Source organism: Protopterus annectens, chromosome 9.part0 (assembly GCF_019279795.1).
Source record: "Protopterus annectens isolate FY-2018-M chromosome 9.part0, PAN1.0, whole genome shotgun sequence".
NCBI lineage: Eukaryota > Metazoa > Chordata > Ceratodontiformes > Protopteridae > Protopterus > Protopterus annectens.
In genome coordinates this window covers 943,848,215-943,875,716 of record NC_056743.1, presented here as the reverse complement: position 1 = coordinate 943,875,716, position 27,502 = coordinate 943,848,215, and positions in this window count along the sequence as shown.

Below are 27,502 nucleotides of genomic sequence, written 5' to 3'. Positions count from 1 at the left end.
AACTGCCAGTGTGGAGGGGGGGGGGGGAATACAAGGTCTCAAACAGTCATTCTGACTTGTCGGACTATTCTTGGTTTTGAGGAAGGGAAAGTGTTCTTTATAGAACCCCCTTGCCATTTCTTCTTACATATCCATTTACCAGTATTTTGTTCAGAATGCATAGCTTGTTTCTTGCCAAAATTGTATGAGGAGTTAAAGAATCCCTTAGAAAATGTGGAAAAGAACTGAAAAATCTTAACAGATTGCCCATATCAGCTTCCCCCCCTTTTAAACATTTTGTCAACCACTGCAGGCGAAGGACCAAAAACAATTGCTGTCTAGAGGATTATTTAAAATCTTATTTTCCATATCATCTGAAGGTCTCTGAGAATGCAGCCAGACAATTTTCTTCAAAACAGCACCAGTGGCCACAGCCCTGGAAGAAACATCTGCAGTCGTAAATAAACTTTAAATATTGAGTTTTGACATGTAAAATGGAAGAAATTAAATAAGGGTTTTTCCTTGCAAGAAGAAACTGCAGACGAAGCATTCGCATGCTTTCACAGTTAGTCAGAATAAACTTTAATTTATTACATCTGAGTGATGCCTCCAGATGCATCTGCAGTTAACTCCTACTGAAGCTTCTAGGCGTCAAATATTGCTTGTTCATATTTGCATCGAATTCCAAAACCATGCTATGTACAACTTTTTTAAATATTTCATCTTAAAGTTTACACAATGGCAAACTCAGCTGCATTAATATTTGACCACGGTCTAGTGTTGGCAAATAAATATTTATTGTTGTTTTTAGGATATTAATTTATATAGATATAATTTTCACATTTTTTTAAATATCTCTACAACCAAGTAACACAGACAGAACTTCTTAGCCTCATATGAATGCTCTCAGATAGATGAATAAAATGCTGCTGATACTGTGTGTGTAACTTGAGTGATTGCTGAGATACTGCAAGTTGTATACAAAATATTACAAATGTAATAGTTACTTTGTTTACTGAGACTTATAACATTTGGTTTAAGACCTAGAACCTAAAGAATACTACCGTTATAAAAATAGTTTGTGCTGAAGAGTTTGCCATTTATACTTCTTTCATAACCACTATTGTTCCATAGATATGAACATTTGTTTGAAATTTGAGGACATAATTTCATTCTGACAAAAGGCTTAGACTCCGCCCATTGGAAGTTACCTTGCAAACTTGCTGAGCACCACTGGAGTGAATGAGTTAACATGAAGTGAGCCTTAACAATTCTAAATTCTGAAAATCAAAGTTGCAGAAGCACAGACTTTTTTCCCCCATACGTATCAATTATTTTACCATCCTTGTCAAAAATTACTAGAATTGGAATTAACTAAATGTTTAGCAGCAATTAGATTAACTAAAGCTATAGCTGCTGGGTCAGTTTGAGATGAGAGTATAAAACCTTAAAAGACCGAGGAAATTTCTACATGCTATTCGACTTTTTAGTTGCAGCAAGCTGACTGTCAGAAAAATTGCAGGCAGTGGCACACCATCCTGCAAAGCTGACAGCAGTGGAGGAATGGATGAAGATTCTGGAAATTCCATCTGTAACAATTCAAAGTACATTCTGAGGGACTGAGAAGCCTCTGTGTTCTCTCACTGAAAACACTGGCATATTCTGGAAATACTTTCAGAAACAGAACCCCCCCCCCCCCCCTCCACAGAGAGAATCAGATACTGTGGTCTCCTCATAGTTTAAATCAGAAATCTGAGAAGAAAACCCAACATCTGTCCCTTCATTTTCCTATCCATATTCAGAATCTTGACTCTCTTCACAAAAAGAGGCATCCCCTCTTTCTTTTAACAGAAACCACCTTATAAGAAGGATCAATAGTCTGAATTAAATCCCAAGACAAGTCTAATATAATCTTGTCTAGGGTAAACTGAGGAGAAGTAGATAAATGTTCAGTTTTCTGTTTCTTGACAGGAAAAATTGGGCCAACAGTGTTGTTAATGGTAGCAGCAGCTTCCCCAGGAAAGAGTACAACATTCTGACTAAACAGGGAAGCCTCCCCTGCTCTCTCTACTAGGAACAACAAGAGTGGCTCTCCCTTGCCCACTAAGGGGATCTCAACAGCTGCAGAAGGCCTGGCTAACCCCCAGTCTATAGTCGCTACAGGTGCTACACTGGAAGGATTTGAGGTGAATTACGATTGGTCTGAGCAACCAGCTTTGGCCACAGCAGAGTAACCCCATCTGTGGCCGAGGCAAACTGCTAGCTTGCTGTAGTGGCAAATGCCATTTGCTTAACTTTTTATTTTTGTGGCTGGATGAAGGACCGAACGTGGGTAGTATGCTCCATGTTCATCCAAAAATGGAGCCATGGACAACAAGTAGCATAGTCTGTTAAAATTGTAAAGTTAAGTCACTTTTTTTCACACACACACACACACACACACACACATTAAAAAGCATTTTAATACACTTTGCCAGCAGCAAAATGTAAAATACACACAAATTCTCCACAGAAAAATTATTTTCTACTACTTGAAACAACTTTTAAACTAGCAGGAAAAAAAGTGTGCCCCCATTTAAAAGTACAGTAACGTCTCATGGCAGTCCATTAAAGCACATACTCCTAAATTAAAAATAACTTTCCTAATCAGGAAAGTACATTTAAACTATATATATATATATATATATATATATATATATATATATATATATATGTGTGTGTGTGTGTGTGTGTGTGTGTGTGAAGTTTTTTTTCCACAAAGAGAACTTCTCTGCCCGGCAAATGAGCAAGGAAAGGGCTGAAGGGCTTGGCACTCAAACCTGAGATTTTAGGCAGCTCAACTTGAGAGTTGCCAAATGGTCTGAATGCATGGAAGGTGCCCTGAAGCTTGGGAAGCTGGCCAGCTGTTATATCCTTGGCAGGATATAATCCATATGACTAAGACTACTGCAGCAGTGATCAATATGATAAGCATCTAAGAATGCATGTGGGGCAAGGCATGGAGTCAGCAGCACCCTAAATATGATTAACAGAACCTGCATCTGTCAGAATGGCAGAAGTTATGTTCAAAAACATTTTCCTTCCAATAATATTGTCAATGAGACATACTTACTTCACAAAGATTTCACTTATCTACTGACAAAGATATAACCCTATACAGAAACACAGTTAGCAATATTAAAGGAACCATTTTTGTGTTTTAAAAAATTTCTTAAACCTGATCGGTGCATAACCGCAATAAGGCACTTCATTGCAAGTGTTACTGTGTAGCAATATCACTCCTACTATGAAGGCAGCACACAGCTTTGTGTCATTCTTTATCCTACTCCAGCGTTGATGTTATTAATAACTCTCACCCTGGCATGTCTCACTGCTTAAACAGTCTGTTCTAGACTGTTAACATCCTCTAAAAATCACATTGTAAAATTGTACAGATGAAAATATGCCTCTACAAGTTGATTTAGCTGGTTCATTCAAATGCCTTCATTAAATTACAATGGTGTATAAGTGAAAGGTCACTTACTATAATGCCAGATCTTTGGTCATTGCACGAGTACATGAGGTTTTACCACCCACCCCCACCCCCATACAACCTTACTTGTGTATGTGGTAACCTTAACCCTGCCACTGCCTCTAACACCAACCCCACACATTGCCTAATGAAAAACACTTCCCTAACAGTATTGCTACACTGGACACTCCGAGATGAACCACATATACCATCACACCAACAAAACCATGAAACCATAATCATACCCTGCCCCCTACTCTAAACCTAATCTATAAACATCTGCACAAACACGGACACCCTCAATGCTGATGTCCTAAATGTAAATGTTTTGGCATTACAAAACCCACTTACCTTAACACCAAGCACATTCCACACTCAGGGAACATACAATGTCGTTATATTTAAAACCTCTTGGAATCAGTAAGTAGATATGTCAATAAAAACAGTATGTAGTAAATTCTAAATCATGCATTTCTGCAGAATATATTGCATCCATACTGTATATACAAACCAAGTTATATAAAAAAAAAAAAATAACCTGTCATCCATTTTTATCTAAGAATATGTATCCTACAAAACAGAAGAGCAACACCCATCTTTTTATAATTACATAGGAGGATGCCACATCAAGTGAGTAGCATTGTCTGGATAACTGGCTATGCTTGTTTACTGAAGGGTAGCTCACCTGCACAACTATTATGTCTGTATTGATAGGTCTAAGTGTAGTATAAATCTAATTTAACTAGGTTATGAAACCTATTGATGTTTAGTCTGTATAGAAAATTGGTCTGGAGGCACACAAACAAATGGAATTATAGCTAAACTCACAAAACTAGGTATAAACCCCTACATCACAAGATGGGTTGCCAAATGGCTCACTGACAGAACCCACACTGTAAAAGTTGCAGACTCCAAATCTGACCTCAAAGCAGTGACAAGTGGAGTACCACAGGATTCCATGTTGGGACCTCTCCTGTTTGGTATCTACTTCTCTGAAGTACAGGCTAACACAGAAGGCCTCTAGCTAACGAAGTTCGCAGATGACTGCAAACTAGGAGCCATAGTCAAGTCCCCAAATGATGTGGACATCCTACAGAAGGGCCTCACGATTGGTAAAAACTCTGTACCCATGAACTACAACATAGGCAGCAATCTACTTAACACCGAATGCATGATAACAGACCTTGGGACTCAAGTGGACAGTAGTTTCTCCTTTGATAGTCACATCACCACAGTAGTCAGGAAGTCCTTCTACATGGCACACCTCATTATAAAAGGGTTCTCATCCAGGAAAACAGAAGTCATTGTTCCCCTCTACTCGTCACTCATTAGACCCATTGAGTACAATGCCTCTTTTGGAATCTACCTCACAAGACATCTGCAGCAGCTGGAAAGGCCACAGAAGTACCTCACAAAGAGGATTACTGGCCTCAAACAAATGCCTTACACTGACCGCCTCAAAAAACTCCAGCTTTACTCCGTAGCATATTGCCTACTCTGAGGTGATCTCTGCCTAACATATAAAGCTATGTCAAAACCCAGAGCTGTTGGACATGCTACACCTAAAGAAATCCCAATCCCTCCGAGATGCATGCTCTAGGGACCTAAACCTTGTCACCACAATAAACAGGACATGCTGGAGGGATAGATTCCTGTCTCAGAGACTTCCTATACTCTGGAACAATAACTCCAAACAACAAACAAACTGGATACTAAACACCAAAGCGAAAAGCCACCAACTGGATACGAACCAAATTTATTATACAACCAAAGTGAACTTCAGTAGTTAAATAAACGAACAAACAAATTGTGTGAACTTCAATATTCTATTAATGAACAAACAATAAAATGTAAGCGCTTTCGTTTAAGTAATCTTAAACTTCAGCAGACATTACTTTAAAAAAAAATCACTTCCTTTTATACTCTGTAACAAGCTACCCATCTATGTCAAGCAAAGTTCTTCATTAGCACTCTTCAAGAAAAATCTTGATGAGTGGATGGGAAATGGGAAATGCACCCCGGGGATCACTTCTGTGTCTCTTGTTTACAGTGGCACAGGAAAATAACTTTCTTGGGTGGCGTAAGCCAGGGAACCTTGCTGGCTAGGCTTACATAGGCCCTTGGGCCGATAGCCTAGTACCTACCTATGAACCTATGAATGAATTATTGAATCTGAATCTGCTTATGATGCATATACAGGGAAAGAAGAAAAATATTAGTATAATTATGTACAAAAAAGTTAAATGGTTAAACTTTGTATAGTGTTTTTTATATGAATAGGTCTATAACAAACTGATGAATACCGAATGAGAAATATCGAAAAAGAGTTAAAACATGATATTATACCATGACCCCCCATTAATATTCCAAAACGTGCACGTTGATTGGCCAGCGTGCACGTTGTAAATCGACTTATACTAATGGAAAAAGGTCCGGTCGCCCGGACTTTTTCCATTAGTATAAGTCTCTTTTAAAACACTGTCTCGCTATGTTAAAAGAGTTTAACACAGCGACACAGGTTTAAAAAAAGCAACGGAGATCTCTGTTGCTTTTTTTAAAGCTGTCTCGCTATGTTAAACTCCTTTAACATAGCGACACAGTGTGTAAAAAGCAACGGAGATCTTGCTTTCTCAGTTGCTTTTTTTTAAACCTGTCTCGCTATGTTAAATGGGTTTAACATAGCGAGACAGCTTTAAAATAAGAAACGGAGATCTCCGTTGCTTATTTTAAAGCTGTCTCGATGTTAAACCCATTTAAGATAGCGAGACATTTAAAACAAAAACAACGGAGAATGCAAGATCTCTGTTGCTTTTACTGTTCGCTATGTTAAATGGGTTTAACATAGCGAGACAGCTTTAAAATAAGCAATGGACATCTCCGTTGCTTATTTTGAAACTGTCTCGCTATGTTAAACCCATTTAACATAGCAAACAGTAAAAGCAACAGAGATCTTGCTTTCTCCGTTGCTTTAACCACAGCTCTGATGTACTGCGTAGGCATCGCGGTACATCAGAACTGCTGCGGATACCAGACAGCTGCGGAAGGGCAGCAAAGAGGCATTATACAATGCCATTATTTAAGAAAAGTAATTATTTCTTTTCTTAAATAATGTCATAGTATAATAGCAATAACCCACTTCTGGGTGTGGGTAATGTGGGATTTACCCACGGTTGCCTTTGTTTAAGCCCTTGGGACCAAACCACACCAACCGTGGGTAAATCCCGCATTACCCACACCCAGGCGTGGGTTATTGCTATAATGTTAACACATACCAGAAAACTATGCCTACCTAAAGCAGAGATAATTCAAATATCCAGAGAAGGAATCATCACTATTAGCAAGTTAATTTAGTAGTCAGTTGCAACAATAATTAATAGTGAGGTTAAAAGTACTCATCAGGATGGTGTTACAGTGTGAGGGTGTTATTCATAGTCAGTACACAAATGCATTACGGCCATCCACATGGTCTGTGAATGAGCAGAGCAATGCTGCATTACATAGTGACCACTTTAACCTGTGAGGGCCACAAATAAGCCTAAACAAATGAAGTCAGAATGAGATGCAAGTGAGAAAGGATGTAAAACAGCATATGCTACTGAAGCATTCTCTCGCCTATTTGTGATTCATAGTGAGATTTTCCCACTTTTCCATACAGTCCACAGATATGTCATAAAAGGAAGTCCTACCAATTGTATCTATTTTGTTATCCATGAAAATGCTGTCCCTTGCTGCTAACCCTGCTCTTTCCTGCTGTGAGCTGCTGGTAATGGCCAAGCAAAAACCACTTGTTGCAAGCAGTAGTGGCTGACTAGGAAGGCAGAAATATAGGTAGGGGATAACTCACTATAAGTATGACAATCAGGAGCTATTTGACAGGTTAGAGTGAATAGGGATATTACAAGAGTCTTAGTAAGTATGCCTCCCATAGGGGGTATCACAGGAACGTTTGGATTTCCTATCCCAGGAATACAAATTGTATGTATAGCCCTCACTATACTTGCCAAGATGACCTTCCAGAGATAGACTGGAAAGACAATGGGTATACTGCAGTAGCTCTTGGATGTTCATTAGGCACATGTGGATCAGTATATCTATTTTCCGGTGTCACTTCAGGATGACTGCAGTACTATACATGCCTTCTATGGGGTGACATTTCCCAGAGTTATTTGGTTCAACAGACTGCACCCATGTTGTAATTAGTGTCCCTTCTGGACCATGGGGTGAGTGTTACCACAACAGGAAGGGCTGCCATTATATCAAGTGCCAGGTTAAGGTGCATCACCAACATGTCTGCACAGCTACATGGCAGTGCACGCAATTCCCAAATCTGGCACGCAAGCTCATTCTACTTCCTCTTCCTGTATGGTGGGATGCCCAGTGGTTATCTAGATAGAAAGGGAAAATATACACTTTCCATTTTATTTAAGAACTTATTTATGGTAAAATGTATTGCTGAATACTAAACCACTTTTCTTGCTTTTGTCTCCACCCTTCTCTCGTTCTCTCTCCTTTTTTTATTTTTGTCTACTGGAGCCTTGGCTCATGACCAGTCAGACATCCAAGTGAAGCTGCTAGACAGACCTAGAGCACATCCTTGTACCAGACATTTATTGTCATTGAGAGGATGTTTGACCTCCTGAAGTGTCATTTTAGGTGTCTGGGGGTGTCCTTCAGTATGACCCAGCTACTGTAAACAGGATGTCTAATGCGTGTTGAATTCTGCATAACATAATAATGCACCAGTCTGATAGTGATGTGACCCATGCTGTCACTGCAGCTCCCAGTTCCACTCAATACAACTAATGATGACCAGCTGGCAGCAGTTGTAAGGGACCTCATGTGGCAGGCCCATACATGGCATATGGCTGCACAGGTAAAGAGGTCACATCTAGTCCAGAACTATGGTCTATGATATCCCAGTTACTGTTTCCTTTCTATAAAACTTCTACATGCAGTGATAGTTGTGGGATGTGCTGTGTTGTGAATAGTTTACACACCACTTCTCATTTTTAAATATATATGTGTGTTCATTTTTAAATATATATATGTGTGTGTGTGTGTGTGTGTGTGTGTGTGTGTGTGTGTGTGTGGATTCACTTTAGAGCACTGAAAGCCCAAAGACTGAAATTCAAAACACAGAGACCAAAATCTTGAAAATTCAAAACACTGAAAACTCAAAACATTAAATCCCATAACATTGAAAAAACATAGGAAACCAACATTTAATATATGCCAGCACAACTACATACAGAAACAAAAAAAACTTCTCCAAATATAAGCAGGGGGGCAAAGCCACCCTGCACCCCCCACACCCCCTGCTACTTAAATACATCAACTAAGATCACACTACACAGAACAAAATGGCAAACACCATTCTGTGCTTCATGACTGCCTGTTTAAATTGCAAAAAAACTATCCTCAACCTTCTCTTAGAAACACTACTTTACTCTTCAAACCTTACACATTACTATATATATATCTGGGTCTATATTACGTGATCGAACACCTAAATATCGACCATGTAATATCGAAAAAACCAGCGAATGGCCAATTTAACGCAGGGAAAGATTTCTCTTGGACGTTTGCTGGATTTTGTCATTTTCTCCACTGTGGAGTGATCTCTGAGTTGGTACATTTAGTTATGGGGGTGGGGGTGAAGCACCCTGTAAAGTTTTTTTTTTGCTTTATTTTTGTGGCTGACAGTAACGTTTCCTGACAGCATTCGCTATTTTGCAGTTCGATATTACATGGTCGATGTTTAGGTGTTCGATCACCTAATCATTCAATCACATAATATAGACCCTATATATCTCTGCCATAGGTAACCTCAGTCATGTTCCTTTCTTACTTGCTATACTACAACATAACACAGCTTAGTGTAGTGCAATCTTGGAGTTGATATATTTAAATAGCAGTGGTGTGTGAGGGGTGCATCCCCCCCACATGGGGGATACAGGTGGGCTTTCTCTCTGCTTATATTTGAAGAAGTGTAATATGATTTTTCTTTTATTTGTTTCTGTATGTAGTTGTTCTGGAATATAGTACATGTTGCTTCCCTATGTTTTTTCAATGTTATGGGATTCAATGTTTTGAGTTTTCAGTATTTTGGTCAATGTTTTTAATTTCGTTGTAGGCTTTCGATGTTCTAAAGTGAATTCATATATACACACGTGTGTGTGTGTGTGTGTGTGTGTGTGTATATGTATATATATATATATATATATATATATATATATATATATACGTACATAAAACCGTTGCTTATTATTGCTCATTAGGCCTGAATGTTCAAAGACTTCTGTTCAGTGATGTCATAAGACACCATGTTAAGTAATAATCCCATTTTTAACTGTTTTGTTCAATAAGGTTACCCAAGTATACACATACTGAATATCAAATGGTTCAAGTAACACTAGGACTGAGGGTTGGTATAATGGTTAAAGTGCATACCTTATATCTCAAAGACACAAGGTTCATGGTTTGATTTTTACCTTTAGAAGTAAAATTCTCTGTGCTTAAAATGGCCCATAAGGGCAGCTAGCCTAGTATGGACCTATGAGCAATGGAAGGTTGGAGTGCAACTACAATGCTGGCAATTAGTAAAAACTGTTAGTTCAGTATTTAACATGAGTTCATACCTTGCATTTGAACAAAACCTCATCATACTGTTTTTGTATATTATGCAATGCTTTCTAAGTTTAATGTATGCTGTCTGTTGAGTTTCCCCACACTGAATTATTCTCTTTTGTCATATACAATAATTTGTATCCTCAGAGACAAAAAATATCATCATGTGTGCAGTGGTCAACGTGAAGTAAGAGCAGCATTTGTTTAAATGGCAGGATACTCATTTTAATTTGTAATTTACTCACCAATATTTCCATGAAAACTTGTGCATTACTACTTTTAAGTTGCAGGTAACAGTCAACTGTAAGAATGGTAATTGTACACAGTTGTTGTGTCTTTCGGCTTTTCCCGGTTAGGGGTCGCCACAGCGGAACTCCAGTCCGCTAATGATTGGTAGTTGATTTTTACGTGCCGAGTTACCAGCCCTGATGCACAACCTTCAACAAAGGTATGCCCATTCACGCATGTCTCCATGCAGAAGACGCTCTAGCTGAGAATCGAACTGGACAGCGTCTTACTGTGAGGTGACAACGCTACCGCAGCACCACTACCGTGCAGTGGTAATTGTACACAGTTCTGGTGTTAATTGCAATCACAGGTTACAGCATACAGATTTCTTACAACAGTTCCAAGAGGTTTTAAGCAGTACCATTACAGAATGGAATGCTTACATTTCCTTTTTTAAATAACTTATTCATTTCCGAGTTAAAAATTGGCCTGTATTTGTGAAGGTCAAATTGTAAATAACAGAAATGTCACACTTGATTCATAGTAGGTAAAGGTTAAATGTGTCAAGCTCTTAAAGAAAGCCTGGGTAATAGTGCAAGGGCATTTTGAAGAGTGGCTGTCATAAAAGCTGAATGGCGAGTTTGTCAGATGTCATGACCTACTTCTTGAAGATGATCCTGCAGACACTGGTGCAGGACCATAATCAGTACCTCAAATAAAACATTCTGCTAGGCATAGATAAACAGTGACATTGTCTACAAGAAATCAGCTGTGCTTGCTCCCCCAACTAAATACAGTGCTTTCTTGAGTAGAACTTGTAGTCTCATGTGATCCGCCCCCATGTGTCCAAACAGTACCCCATCCTCTTCTCACCCAAAAAAGAGACTCCTGCTCGAGACAGGCAAGTCCTAACTAGTGTATGTATGAATGGAGGTGGCCATGGATACTTAGTGTGCTACTATACTACACATCAGTAAGAGATCATGGCATTAACCATACTCTCTGCCATTTGCAAGCTGTACTGGAAATCCTGATGTATACCCTGGAGGACTCAGACCATTTTCAGCTGAGAGTCTGCAACAGTGCTCTGAGCCCGAACAATGTCATGATGTATTTACTGCTGGGCGGCCAATGCTTTGTGCATTTTCTGGGGTAGCTATAACTAGCTTCTGTGCTTGGCTCCCCTTTGCAAAGGTGTCACTAGGGACATTGTTAACTCTGAATATCTGCCATCAATCTCAAAGTGTTCATCTGGGGTTGGAGATACTCATAAGAAGGTGCATGGGTTTTAATCCTATTGAGTGTAATGTCAGCATTTGTTTAATTTTGTGATGTAGTGTCACTTTCCTCGGAGTTATAACATGTTATGGGGTGTGGGATCCTGCCATTAAACTTGAGGACAGCATGCCACTTCCAAACGCTAACTCAAACATGTAACTACGCAATCATCAGCATCATCATCATCATCATCTTCAGCAGCCATTCTGCTACTGATAAGCTCCAAACTGGTATATTTTAACTTGTTTCTGCTGCTGTCATTATAACACAATTATTTCAAAATATTACTAATAAAGAAATAGCATACACTAGAGTATGCTTAAGGAGTTTTGAGTGACACTTACCTTGCACCCTGCATTCATTATCATTTTGTGTAGATGTGGAGGTTTCACCTATTAATAGTAATTGTAATATGCTTAATGTAATAATTCCATGTCACTGGTCAATTCTCTATATAAATATATGTTGCCATTTTTAAACCAACCTTCGTGAGCAGGCAAGTGTTTCTGGTATAAATGTTGGCAGTAGCCAGTATCCACATCACCGCGGGTTGTTCCAGTGCCATCATTTTCTGAATCAGAATCACCCCCGCAGATGTACAGGAGTGCAGCTACAGGCAAACGCATTCTGCTTCACTTTTATTCTAGCTTGACCTTCCATATTATTTACCCTCTTCATACACTGTGCTAATGTGTGGTTTCCTCCACTGACTGCATTAATATCCAGGACAACTTGATTCCAGGATTTTGTCCTCTAAGATTGTTTGGGCCCCACTTTACCAAACAGAATTTCCTTTAGGTTTTAAGGGCTGTCATGAGGATATGTTTTTCTTCATGGCTGAAGTTGTCTTTCCTCTGTCTTGATCCCTTGTTCTACATTACTGCACTTGAAAAATATGCCACAGTCATGTAAAAACATTTTTGGTGTAATCATCAGTTTAAATAGCTTAACAATGACAGCATGTCAGTCATCCTCATAAAAAGGTAGGTGACAAACCCCATAATTAATAAACACATGAAAAGTATAATTTCAGCCAAGTAAAGTTGTGTTACAGTAATGTCGGCAGTAACAAATACAGTCACCACAGCAAAGCAATTCATTTAATGCACTCATCTTCCCCTAGACCCTACCACTGTACTGTATTCATAATACTGCCATTTCTTCATTCAGAAATCTCCAACTGTTGAGTGAGCAAAACATCCTTATCAGTTCAGTACTTCACAATTAAATCATTGCATTTCTACCATGTATGCATAATTACTAAATGACACCAAAGGTATTTTCTCTGTGGTTGCTAGTCACTTCCACTGCTGCTGTAATGATTTTTCATTTACAGATGTTAGCTTTACAGTAGTTACTTAAGCCAATGTTATCTGCCCATCATATCAGTAACACAAGCACTTCTTGAAGTGAACTCAATACTCTTACATCATTTTGAAGTGTTTCGTACTAATTTAGAATATTTCTATTACTTTTTTCTTACTTTAAAAAGTCTGTGGTTTCCCAAGTTATTTGCCATCTAACTCAAGTAATTGCAAGTTAAAATGGTGGTGGTAAAGTATTTGATATAAATTCAGGTCCATTTGCAAATTTTGTATCCAGATGATGCCCTTTTACAATGATCTTTATGAATCTCAGTAATACATGAATATGTACGTTCACTTTTGAATGTAATTTATTCTCACTTGCTCAAGAATGTGGCTATGGCTTGATGTGAACATGTTGGGGATGGGAGTGGAGTCCATAGCAATCTGCAGCATGGCACAGGAATGTGTAGTTAGCCCCAGACATGCTCAAAGCAAAATACATTTAGAAAAAATAAAATGGAATCATATGCATGAGAGTTTGCACAACCATAACGTATTATTTCTGTCCATCTATCGTCTTGAACACCTTCTTGCATCAAACCACTCACTTTTCAATAAAATTTGGTACTCTCACACACAGGAATTTGTATTTCTTTTTTTTTTTTTTTAATTATTTTTATTTGTTTATAGATACAACACCATATACTAAAGAAAAACAACTATATGCACACATAACTATATACAGTTGTATCATGCCCAAACATAACCCAATTGACTTTGTTACAAGTTACATTCAATTTAGAATATAATCAAAAAAAATCCTCCAGTATTCTTTAAGATAATCCTTCTGATTTGGTTTATGAAATCGATACCTATGAGCCTTAAGATAATTAACTGCAAGTAACTTAAAGCCTTCCCAAGAAAGTGAGTGTCTATTTTTCCAGTTAAGAGTAATGTAATATTTTATTAACATGAAGATGGAAATTTAAATTCTTAGTTGTAACTTTGATAATCCAGGTGGGGGGATATGCAACAGTGTAAATTTCCACAATAAAGTTGATTTTTCATAGCCTATTTTTTCTAACTGAACCCTTAAGGCACTCCAAAGCTTGTATGAACATTTACAGCTCCAAAATATATGTAGGAGATCCTCCTTTTGATTATTGCAAAATTGACAATGAGGAGAAGAATTGGGGTGGATTTTATTAATTATATTACGGGTAAGATATGCATTGTTCAGTAACATCAACTGGGTGTAATTGAGCTTTTTTTAGGGGAATAAGGATGTAGCTAGTCTTAATGGCATTCGCAATTTTGTCATGGGAGATGGATGGATCTTGTTTCAGCCAATAGCTAGAATATATAGGCTCCTTTTGGGTTTTTAAAGACATAATAAATTTGTAGGTGTTTGAAATCATTTTCTTTTTATGGAGGAGAAGGATCCAAATCATTTTGCAGGAAGAGATGCCTTTTTCCGATAGCAAAGGGTGATCTAAGAATTTACGAGATAGATTTATGATTTGTCTTAGTATAATTGTATACTTTTTGGGAAGTATCATCTTAGATCTGATATCTGATATTGAGTGGTGCTTAAAAGGAAGGATATCAATGATATTTTTGTCCTTCAGAAGAGGGGAATTGAGCTAAGTTTAGCATTATCCCTTTCATTTTTAGGTTAGTATTAAGATGTAGTCGTTGTAAGATATTAAAGGCAGGGGTCAATTTTAAGGAATGAAATAGTTTTTGTACTGCTCCTATTTCAGATTTTATGTCTCTGTGTAACTTGATTTTACCCAGATTATTTTTATCTATGAAAGGAAGAGCTAAAGGGTTAAACTTCAGTGATTTAATATAGTTGTTATATAGTATAACCCAGAATGGATGCCATAAATTGGACTCCTTGTTGTATGTAGCTATATTGATTAACCTACTGCAGCTAATAATTTCGTAATATAATTTCAAATCGGGTAACCCAAGACCTCCATGTTCTTTTGGATAAGATAGTTAAGAGTATCTAATCCTAACGGATTTAGGAGACCAAATACATTTTGAAAGGGATGAGTATATATTTTTGAAGAATTTATTGAAAATAATAATATTTGTTGCATTAAAAATATATAGGAATCTAGGAAGTATGTTCATTTTAATGATTGCTACTCTTGCGAGGAAGGGAAGATTCAGCTTGACCCATCTAATTAAGTCTTCTTGTACATTCGACCATAATCTGGTAATATTACCTTGGTAAAATGCTGTAGAATCCTGGAAGAATGAAATTCCTAGACAGTGGAAATGTTGTTTAATATTTATACCTTTTGATGGGAATATACTAGGGTACTGAGTAGACATATTAATTGGGAAAATTAGTGATTTATCTTTATTTAAACAATAGTTTGCGAAATTAGAGAAGGTATCAATGGAGTTCATCATTTTTCCTAGATCAGAATTAGGTAAGGTGAAATATATATTTAAATCATCAGCATAAACTGATGAGGATATTTTTGTGTTAAAAATTACAGGAACGTGGTGATAAGTATTCTGTTTAATAAAAGTAAAGGTTCAATGAAAAGGTTAAATAATAGGGGGGAAGGGGGCACCCTTGCCTTGCACCATTTCTGATATTAATCCTGGATGATACTTGTTTATTTATTTGTAATTCAGTATATGCATTAGTATAAAGCATTTTAATAATATTAATGAATGAGAATGGTATATTGAAGTGAAGGAGAGTATCAAACAGAAATTCTGTGCTGATTCGGTCGAAGGCTTTGGAAGCATCTATGGCTAGAGTATAAATAGGAATTTTAGCTAGAGTAGAGAGCGAAATCAAGGCATCTAGTGTAAGTGTATGATCAACAGTTTGTCTATGAAGAATAAATCCTGATTGTTCAGGTGATACGATACTGAGAATTATATTTTTAAGTCTATTAGCAAGGATTGTAGCCAGGATCTATATATCTAAGTTAACAATGGAAATAGGTCTATACATCCAGGGTTTTTTGGAGTCAGAATTAGGTTTTGGAATAAAAATAGTTCTTGATGCATTCAGATGAGCGTCCTTTATTCCAAAGTATATATTATTATTATTATAAAGCAGCAGCAGAGCTTCAGAGATTTTAGGAATAAAACATTTATAAAATGCAGGTGTCCAGGAACTTTGTTAGGTTTCAAATTGTTAATAACAATATTAATTTCTTGTTGTGTAATTTCCCTGGCTAGAATGTTTTGCTGTTCTTTAGAAAGTTTGGGAAAAGTTAGCTTGTTTAGGAAACTTTGGAGCTCTATTTTGTCAGGAGGACTATATAACTGAGAATATAATGTTTCAAAGAGTTTAACTATTTCTTGCATAGTCTGATAACCTATCCCCTGATAATGAATTTCTGGAATAGTAGGAGGAGGTTTATTTTGATTCAAGATTCTGGCTAGAAACTTAGAAGGGAATTGTGCCCATTCAGAGTAGTTTGCTAATGTTTTTATTTCCTGGTATGAAAGATTTTCAGCATGGAGAGACAGAAGATCCTGTTGTAGCTGCATTATTTCCTTTTCTGTTTGGGGGGAGTACTTTGTTTGAATTTTAGCTTCTAACTTAACTATATTATCTGATATGGATGCTTCGAATTTGTTATACAGTTTTTTTTATAATATGCAGCTTTATTTATCTAATCATTGCCTTAGTAGCAGCCCAGGAATAGTCTGCAGAAGATGAATTGGATTGAGTGGTTAGAAGGAATTGATCTAGGTAGGACTCAATTTCTGAAATTATATCAGTTTTTTTGTAGTAGGTTAGAATTTAGATGCCACCAAATGATTTTGGACTTTGAGAATGTTTTTGAATTCCCTTGAATAGAAAAGGAAATTTTTGAGTGGTCCGAGAGATATCTTGGCTCAGTATTAAATATGATATCAAAGTCATTGAATACTGAAGAAATTAAAAAGAAGCCCAACCTAGATCAACTCTTATGACAGGTAGAAAAAAAAATGAATGTATTCTTTTTGGAGAGGCCTTTTTGATAGATGTAAGGATCAAACAAACTGTAATCCTCCTTAAGATCATGAATAGTTAAAGTAGCGTATTTATTATATTTAGCATTAATATTGGACCTATCTGTCATTGGATCTTGTATTGAATTCCAATCCCCTCCCACTAAGTAGTAATGATTAGGAAATGATTCCAGTATTTTATAAATTGCCATAAGAAAGTTTTGTTGACTGGTGCATGGAGCATAGATATTAATAAATAAGGTAGGTTTATCTAGGAATGAACACCGAGTGGTAAAATAAGTCCTTCTACCTTCTTCATCAGCGTCATACTTAATGTCATGTTGGAATGAGTTTTTGATAATTATAGCAACCCCTACACTATTCGTTTTAGCACCTGATGCAATAATAGTTTTTATCCAACGCTTCCCTTGTTCCTGTTCCCACGGATTATCAGCTAGATGAGTTTCTTGGATGAAGATTATATTTGATGCAGATTTGAACACCAGATGCATGAAAAGTTTCCTTTTCTTAATTGCTTGTAACCCTTTAACGTTCCATGACTCAATATTCAGCATCTAGGATTCTTTTTTATTTTTTTATTTATTTATTTTTTTTTTAATAACAAAAAGTAAGTTATACGTGGAGAATGAAGGATTATTTAAATGAGGACAGATGAAAGACCAGTATGTCTGGGCAGATATAAGAAACCCTTCCTGCCTAAATCCCGTGCTTAACCACCACCTCTCAGGCCCGGAAGAGACTGGGATATTGTGTGAAATAACCGAGTTAAAATATATTGCAAAAAAACTGGTTAGATTGAAGATATCCCATATTGAACCAACAATATCTACAGAATCTAAATGCAAAACTATCCCTAACAGTTTCAGAAACCATACTCGTAGCTCAGCAAACCTGAATTAAACAGAGAAATTGGTTATAAATATGCATGAAGGAATATACTATATCCATACGTGGTACATAGCTGACTAACCTAGAGAATATATTAACTGTATGGATGAGATGTAACTCATACTCAATACATTAAATCCGAACTGCAGTTTAACATTTCCAAAGCGCTAGAAAAACACAATTCTGAAGCTACAGTATAACAATCAGAGTACATGTTATGTTTTGAGTATAGATTAGGTTAAGACATTGTATATATATGACATTACATTCTACTCTCTTTACATGAACCATTAATACAATACACACTGCATGTTAACACTTAAAGATCTGGCATCATTATACTATATGCTTATACCACACATTCTAATATATAAAAAAAAAAAAAAAAAAACGGAGCAACACTTTTTAGAGTATACCATTAACTAGTATATCAACAGCAATTAAGTACAATATTCAAAAAGGAAAACATTTCACCTTGAGAAATTACATTCAATATAATACCTGTATTGTGCAATAAAACAGTGCTACCCAGAGTGTCTTACTGTCTATTTAGATTGCGGTTGAACAAATTAAGTAAAGGGCAAATTACTCATATAGCAGAGTATATAAATCCAAACTAACTGTTGCCCACAAGCCTTACCTACAGCTTGTAAATAATCATTGCCCACAAATAACAAAACCCTGGGTTATAAGTTACAAAGCTGTTTGATCTTCTTTAATGGGAAAAATTAAAAATAAAAAAGTTTTTATGAGCTGAAGTACCTGATGACTTCATCATATGATGAGAGGCTGCTCATTAAAAGCATGATCATTGCTCTTGAGATTGTTTATACAGCCAGGAATTCACAATGGCTTTCATTCCAGTGATCCACTGTAATAATTTACAAATCAACTCCTCATATTGCTAGTATATGCCCATATAAAACATAAATCAACCCCTGCTCCAGACAATGCATACTGAAAAAAAAACAAAAAAAACCCAAAAGTGCCTCTTTAAACAAAATGACAGGTTCTTCCTTGGTGTTTGGAACATTGTTTAGATGGCTATTTCTTTAAGGCACCAAGGCATTATGGGAGAGCAAAGGTCAGGAAATGTCACAGAGGTTCAGAACATGGTAGAAATGGACGTTGTAGTCTCTTAGGAACTAATCTAGCTCCACGAGGCGCAGGGCCCGATCCCCAGCTGGCAAACAGAGAAATGAAGGTCCAGGAGGTTAGGGCAAGTCACCGGACAACTTTACAGACTCACCGAGGTCTGCTATCGTCCTCCCGGATCGGATACAACAGACAAAAAGGAAAAATACACTAAGGTAGGTTAGCGATTATGTTGTGTTGAGTCAGGAGATTCATTGAATGCTTTGATAAAGACCGATGTGGCTTCCTTACTGTTTCCTGCTGATAACTTGCAACCTTGGTGATGAAAAATCAAAGTATTGGGGTATTTCATCTGAAACTTAATATGTTTTTGTATTAAATATGCGCAGAAGGGTGCCAACTTTTGTCTCTCCAGTTTTATCGGTGCACGGAGGTCTGCTGCAAGAAAAATTCTGGTTTCATTCCAAACCACATATTTTTTAGTTTTAGCTGCCAGAAGGATTTTGTTAACATGTTGGTAATTTAAAATTTTAATGTAGACAATTCTAGGATTTCTTGTATCTGAAGATTGAGAGCTCTGTGAGCTCTTTCTATTATTTGGTCTATAAAGGGGGCATTGTCCAAGAGTGAAGCAAAGATATTACTAATGATTTCTGGCAAAGAATTGTGCTCTATTCGTTCAGGAATACCCCTTATTATGACATTATTGCGTCTTGATCTGGCTTCCAGGTCCAAAAGTTTCTGTTGCATGTCTAAGACAGATTTGGCATTAGTATTATAATCTTTTTGTAACTGCTATATCTTGATTTCGTTATCCATTACCTTTGCTTCCGTTTTGTCAATCCTAGTAAGTATTCTGTCTATGGAATCCCCAAAGGTTTGTAGTTGAGAGGAGAAGCTTTGTATTGCAGCTTGAACAGGTTGTAGTGCCAGTTATAATTCATCCATGTTAGTTGGGTCTGTTTTTACCTTGCCAGAAGGTTTTGTATTTTCCTGTTGTTTTCCAGTTCTTGCTCTCTTAGGTAGTGTTTCTTTTTCTGGGGATGCGATTGAAGAGTATTTTGCTTTTGTAGTTTGAGCATCCATGTGTATAGAATCCTGTGACATACTTGATTTTCTTGGTTCCCTTTGTTAGGAGATTGCAGGCCGAGAAGTCTCAGATTACATAGGATAGCACCTGTAGAGCAAGGGATGGGACTATCAGCCACAATCCTCACTGTAATACAGTTTTTCTTTAATTCTGACCTGGTATGCAGTAAGAAAAAATTATCCTTTATTCCAAGGTAAGGTTATTGTCCAGGTAAGTTGATTCTCTGATGATACTTTAAGGTAATATTTGTTGAAATTTTGCTGAGCTAAGATTCAACACTGTTTATAGGATAGCAGCCATCTTCAACTAGCAGGAATTTGTATTTCTACAACCCCCGCCCCCCCCAAAAAAATGATGCTGCTCTTCTGCATGAATGAATGACTTTCAGGTGTAATACTCAAAAAGAAGGTAGTTAAGGCAATGCCCAGCAATTGCAAGTAACAAACAAAAAAAGAAGTTATGTACTCACCATAACGTTCCATGTGTGTTGTCCATCTCACCTTTATTCTGTACTGGATGAGACCGCACCCCTGGCGCAAACTTTCTTGAGTGGCTCTAGGGAGAATATTCTTCAGAATAGCGAACCCAAAAGAGACCCTGTCCCTAGCAGCCAAATCCACTTTGTGATGAGTGATAATGGTATGAGATCTTGCCCATGTTGCTGCAGAACAAATGGTATCAATCAGTAATCTCGCCCGAAAGGCAGCAGAGGTTGCTATAGCTCATGTAGAATTAATTTTTATCTTTTTGGGGAGTTCTTTGTTCAGAGATTTGTAAGTAAAAGTAATACAATCTGATAACCATTTAGAAAGGGTGACTTTACATACTGGAGCACCTTTCTTAGGGTCTGAAAAGGATACAAATAGCTGGTCAGAGTTTCTGGAGTCCTTTGTCCTATGTAAATAGAAATAAAACAAGCAAAAAGGCGAACGCTGACACCATACTATGTAGCTTGAGAAACTGAAAACAATGAAGCAAACTCGTGCAAACCAGCAGGACTAAATAAAAACACTTTTAATAACAGTTGAGCGCTTTCACCTGTTACAATACAGGCTTCCTCAGAACAAAAAAACATTCTGAATTACAGCCCTTAAATAGATGTTTTGGCTCCAAAAATTTTAAAGCAACATACTCCACTAAAACTTTCTGCATAAACAATAAACAAAAACATTCCAAAATGAATAGGTAACAGAAATAAACAATTATATTATAAATACATATGTATCCTATAAAATGTAATACACAAATTCCTCTGAAATTCATATTTGTTAAAAACATATGTTTCTATAAAAACACGGACTCAACTTATTTATAAACAATTTGACACTAACGTATTTTGTATAGCAGAGGTTTAATAAACAGTGATTCATTCAAACCTGGGGGTGAGGCAGCATCAGTAAAAATTTGCCACCACATTTCTCTATAAGACAACCAACTCTTATAGTCTCCCCCCTAGGGTCTATTTGAATAAGGTCAATAATACTAAAAGTGAATTTGTGTTCAGAGCCCTCTTGTTTTATGTGCTTATATAGGGCATTCTTCTCATCTCTCTTTCTAATGGAGTAAAAATGACCGCATATTCTTTTGTTCAGCTGTCTCGGTCTTCCAAATGTAGAAAGTGGGGACAAGCTGAACATAATGCGATATATATGACAAGTTTAGTAGTACAATAACCTGCCTTGAATCTAATAGAGGTGTTGGTAGAATTGCTTAACCTAGTGCCTTGACTGTTGTTAATAGCAAAGCACCAGTTGCATCTACCACACTTCTGTGTAGGTTTAGAAGTGTTAGAAGTCAGAAACATCGTATTTTCTAACAACCTTTTCAAGTTCATACCCATTTTATTTACAAAGTGGGGTTTATCACCTAAAATGTTGGATATAGAAGCATCCGCCATAATAATAAACCAACTTTTATTAACCAATTGCCTCATCTTATAACTACAAGGACCATATTCGATTACACAAGCTTTGTTTAAATCACTACGACTAACTCTAGCAAGGGAAACAACATTATTACCTTGAGAATTCATTCCTAACAAAGGTGTGTACCTAGAACCCCAGCCTTGAATAACCTGCTTACTTACATTTTGCATCATACCAAGGTCATAACCTCTATCACTGAACATAGCCGTAATATACTCAACTTCAGCTATCATATCTATGTAGTCTGAAGTCATTCTAACTGCTCTAATCAACTGTCCCTTATAGATGTTCCTTAAAAGACTTTTTGGGTGATTACTAGAATATTCAAGATAGTTGTTAGAAAAAGTGGGTTTCCTGTATATTCTAGATTTAAACCCAAAATTAGCTGGAGAGACAAGGGTGTCAAGGTATGCCAGACCATCATGACTGAATGCGTGTGTAAATTTCAAATAAGAACTACTGGTGTTAATGAATTCTATAAATTCAGTCAATGTCTCAGTGTCACCATCCCATAATATATATATATCGTCAAGGTAGCGAGTGTAATATTTGATGTAAAGATAGAAGTCACTGGTGAACACTACAGACTCCTCCCAGTCGAGCATGACCATATTAGCAAAAATGGGAGCACACGCAGCACCCATAGCTACACCCTTAGTTTGTTTAAAAATCTCTCCTTCAAAAAAGATGAAATTGTTGTCCAATACCATACTCATCATATCTGTAATCAACCATATCTTATCCCAATCCAACCCTGCATATTTAGTAATACTACGATTAAATGCTTCTAACCCCTCACTTTTGGGGATGCAGGAGAAAAGGTCTATGACATCAATAGTTACGTATAACAAATCTTTTTATATAAATGTGTAGGAAAATAAGCTAAAAAATACCAAGAATCCTTGGCAAGATGAAATATCTTTTCGTACACATGTTTCAAAGTATGGTCGATGACCACACCCAAAGGGAATGTTTTAGATCTGCTGCCAGAAACAATTGGTCTAAAAGGCGGGTCAGACACATTCTTATGAACTTTGGGGATGCCAACTAGCTTGGCTAACACAGGAAATTCCACTTTGACAAAATTGTAAGTATCCAAACTAATTTGCCTGTCTATAAGAAAGTCCTCGAGGTGACAATCAGTTTTTCTAAAGGCTATATTAAGTTCATTAACAGATATGATCTCATAACTGTCAGTAGAATGTAAACTATCATGAAGTTTAGAGGTATATGTAAGTTGATCAAAAAGAACTAAACCCCCACCCTTGTCAGGTTTCATCACCCTTATTGATCTATTCTTCCTCAACATTTGTAGGGTGTCCTGTTCTTCTCTAGATAAATTATGTTCCATTCTCCTAAACTTATTTTTGTTGTTAAGCTCATAAATCTGCTTAACAATACATTTTTCAAATAAACCAATCGTTGGATGGCATGGGGTTATAAAGGTACTTTTCTTTTTCAGGATTTTACAGTCATTAGAGCCAGTAACATTATTAATGGGATTATTAAACATTACTGCCAAGTTTAATTTCCTAGTATACAATTTAACTTGACAAATATTATCAACCACATCAAATTTAGTAGTTGGTATGTATTTCAAGCCCTGAGAAAGTAAATTAAAATAAGACGCATCGAGCTCAACATCTGTATAGTTAAAAATGTTAAAGCTCTTGTACCTATAAGTCACACCATCTGTGGAAGAAATCTCACAGTACTTTGTGGTGTTATGTACGTCATGTTTAGTAGCAGTTAGCTGTGTAGTCTGCAAATCTACATTAGTAACTAACTCTAGATTCATATTTATATTGGCTATTGTTGATGATGGGGTTTCTTCCAATTCCCCCCCATTTCCAATCTCTTCTTCTGTCTTGACCTCTGTCCGTGAAAAAAATGGGAATTACTTTGAGCCTGAGAATTATAATCATAATCTGAGGGGACCTGCTGTCGATTGTATAAATTGTCGACAGCTTTAAACTGTCCTTCTTTCCACCCATATATAGCCCCTCTCATACTGCTGAATATCCCTAGTAAGTTTAGAATTTTTCCTTTCTAGAGATTTTTTTTATATTTAAATCAGCTGTAACAAATTGTTTATTATATAACCTTCCCCATTGTTCAAATAATAAATCACTTAAAAGGTTTTCATTCAGTTTTTCTGTTTCATCCATTAGTCTAACTAATTTTTCATCATTACATTTAACAGCTTCATGAACTCAATGCCACATTTATCAAAAAACAAGTTAAATTCTTTTTTTGTATTGTCATTCACATCTATGCCCATAGGAAATTTAAAAAATCTCAAGCCTTTAGGAATGACATTAATGTTCAAACACTTAGATAAATAAGCATTTTCTAACTTCAATGTATTAATATTATTCAAACAAAACAAAAACACCTCCGCTGGCTTTACCATAAAGGGTACCCTCCAAAAGCAATACTCGAACTCCAGAAACGACACAATATAATGTTCCACAAATGTGTCAGCCACTCGTTGTTTCAGATAAAATAATATATTTATTAAACAAACGTGAACATAAAACGAACTGGGATTTACTGAATGAATTCCTCTATTTGTTCCACAGTGCCATTCCAAATTATAAAAATGTCGTCCAAAAACCTGAAATATGTGATAACATATTCCCAGAAATTGGATTTAAAGACATATTCCAACTCCCAAAAAAGCATTATAATATTAGCATAGGTTGGGGCACACGAAGAACCCATTGCCACCCCACCTATCTGATGGTAGATGTCACCTTGGAAGTAAATGAAGTTATTTTTCAAAACTAACTCCATATTTTCAAGTATTAATCTAAATTCAGCTGTATTCAAAGAATTGAATTCAATTAACATATGCTCAAACCAGGTTAAACCAATGTCATGTGGTATTACTGAGAATAAATCTCTAACATCAATTGTAACAAAAACAAAATTCTCATTATAAGGAACAGCATTGAATTTAGTTAAAAAATCCCATGAATCAATAAGTATATGTTGGTAATCCTTATGAAAGTTTTTTAGCTTGGTATCTATATATATAGCTAAAGTCTGTGTTTTTGAACACTGGGATGTCACAATGGGTCTTAAAGGGGGGTTTTGGATATCTTTATGCATTTTTGGGATGCCAAATATCTCAGGAATTACGGGTTTAGGTACTTTAAAATAACTACACAGATCCACATCTATAAGACCTTGTAAAAGATTGTCTTTAAATTAATTAATAATAATTAATATTATTCAGTTTTTTACCAAATAAATAAATCATGTCTAAGTGAACAGTTAGAAATAACAGGATCTTTACATTTTCCACTAAAAGCATCATTATCTAAAAAACAATTAGTATTCATAAACATTTTAAATTTGTCAATTTTGTTAGAAGTTGAGTCAGTTTTTGAAAACAGCTCAGTACCTTTTCTTGCAGGTTCTCTGCCTGCTTGTGCATAAGTTTTATTAGGTAACTTCCTCTTAGGGATGGCCCCTATCCGTTTACCATCTTCCTGTACATCCACTAAAGAGAAGTCAAATGTGTAGTCAAAAAAAACAATTCTAATACTGTTGTTTAATTCAACACTATTTTTAAGTTCATTATATCCTTGCTCCAAAGGCAAATCAATACAGTTAGAGAGTGTACGACCCACTCCCTGTCCATTAGGAATGCAAGTGGAGTTAAATGATAAAGGTGGGGAAACACAAGGTTCTCTCCCCACTATAGTACCTGAAACATTAGTTTTCTCTGCTTGGGCGTTTAAAGATGAAATCTCATCTGTGAGATGAGTTTAAAGCTGTCGACAATTTATACAATCGACAGCAGGTCCCCTCAGATTATGATTATAATTCTCAGGCTCAAAGTAATTCCCATTTTTTCAAGGACAGAGGTCAAGACAGAAGAAGGGATTGGAAATGGGGGGGGGATTGGAAGAAACCCCATCATCAACAATAGCCAATATAAATAATATGAATCTAGAGTTAGTTACTAATGTAGATTTGCAGACTATACAGCAAACTGCTACTAAACATGACGTACATAACACCACAAAGTACTGTGAGATTTCTTCCACAGATGGTGTGACTTATAGGTACAAGAGCTTTAATATTTTAACTATACAGATGTTGAGCTCGATATGTCTTATTTTAATTTACTTTCTAAGGGCTTGAAATACATACCAACTACTAAATTTGATGTGGTTGATAATATTTGTCAAGTTAAATTGTATACTAGGAAATTAAACTTGGCAGTAATGTTTAATAATCCCATTAATAATGTTACTGGCTCTAATAATGACTGTAAAATCCTGAAAAAGAAAAGTACCTTTATACCCCCATGCCATCCAACGATTGGTTTATTTGAAAAATGTATTGTTAAGCAGATTTATGAGCTTAACAACAAAAATAAGTTTAGGAGAATGGAACATAATTTATCTAGAGAAGAACAGGACACCCTACAAATGTTGAGGAAGAATAGATCAATAAGGGTGATGAAACCTGACAAGGGTGGGGGTTTAGTTCTTTTTGATCAACTTACATATACCTCTAAACTTCATGATATTTTACATTCTACTGACAGTTATGAGATCATATCTGTTAATGAACTTAATATAGCCTATAGAAAAATTGATTGTCACCTTGAGGACTTTCTTATAGACAGGTGAATTAGTTTGGATACTTACAATTTTGTCAAAGTGGAATTTCCTGTGTTAGCCAAGCTAGTTGGCATCCCCAAAGTTCATAAGAATGTGTCTGACCCGCCTTTTAGACCAATTGTTTCTGGCAGCAGATCTAAAACATTCCCTTTGGGTGTGGTCATCGACCATACTTTGAAACATGTGTACGAAAAGGTATTTCATCTTGCCAAGGATTCTTGGTATTTTTTAGCTTATTTTCCTACACATTTATATAAAAAGATTTGTTATACGTAACTATTGATGTCATAGACCTTTTCTCCTGCATCCCCAAAAGTGAGGGGTTAGAAGCATTTAATCGTAGTATTACTAAATATGCAGGGTTAGATTGGGATAAGATATGGTTGATTACAGATATGATGAGTATGGTATTGGACAACAATTTCATCTTTTTTGAAGGAGAGATTTTTAAACAAACTAAGGGTGTAGCTATGGGTGCTGCGTGTGCTCCCATTTTTGCTAATATGGTCATGCTCGACTGGGAGGAGTCTGTAGTGTTCACCAGTGACTTCTATCTTCACATCAAATATTACACTCGCTACCTTGACGATATATATATATATATATATATATATATTATGGGATGGTGACACTGAGACATTGACTGAATTTATAGAATTCATTAACACCAGTAGTTCTTATTTAAAATTTACACACGCATTCAGTCATGATGGTCTGGCATACCTTGACACCCTTGTCTCGCCGGCTAATTTGGGGTTTAAATCTAGAATATACAGGAAACCCACTTTTTCTAACAACTATCTTGAATATTCTAGTAATCACCCAAAAGTCTTTTAAGGAACATCTATAAGGGACAGTTGATTAGAGCAGTTAGAATGACTTCAGACTACATAGATATGATAGCTGAAGTTGAGTATATTACGGCTATGTTCAGT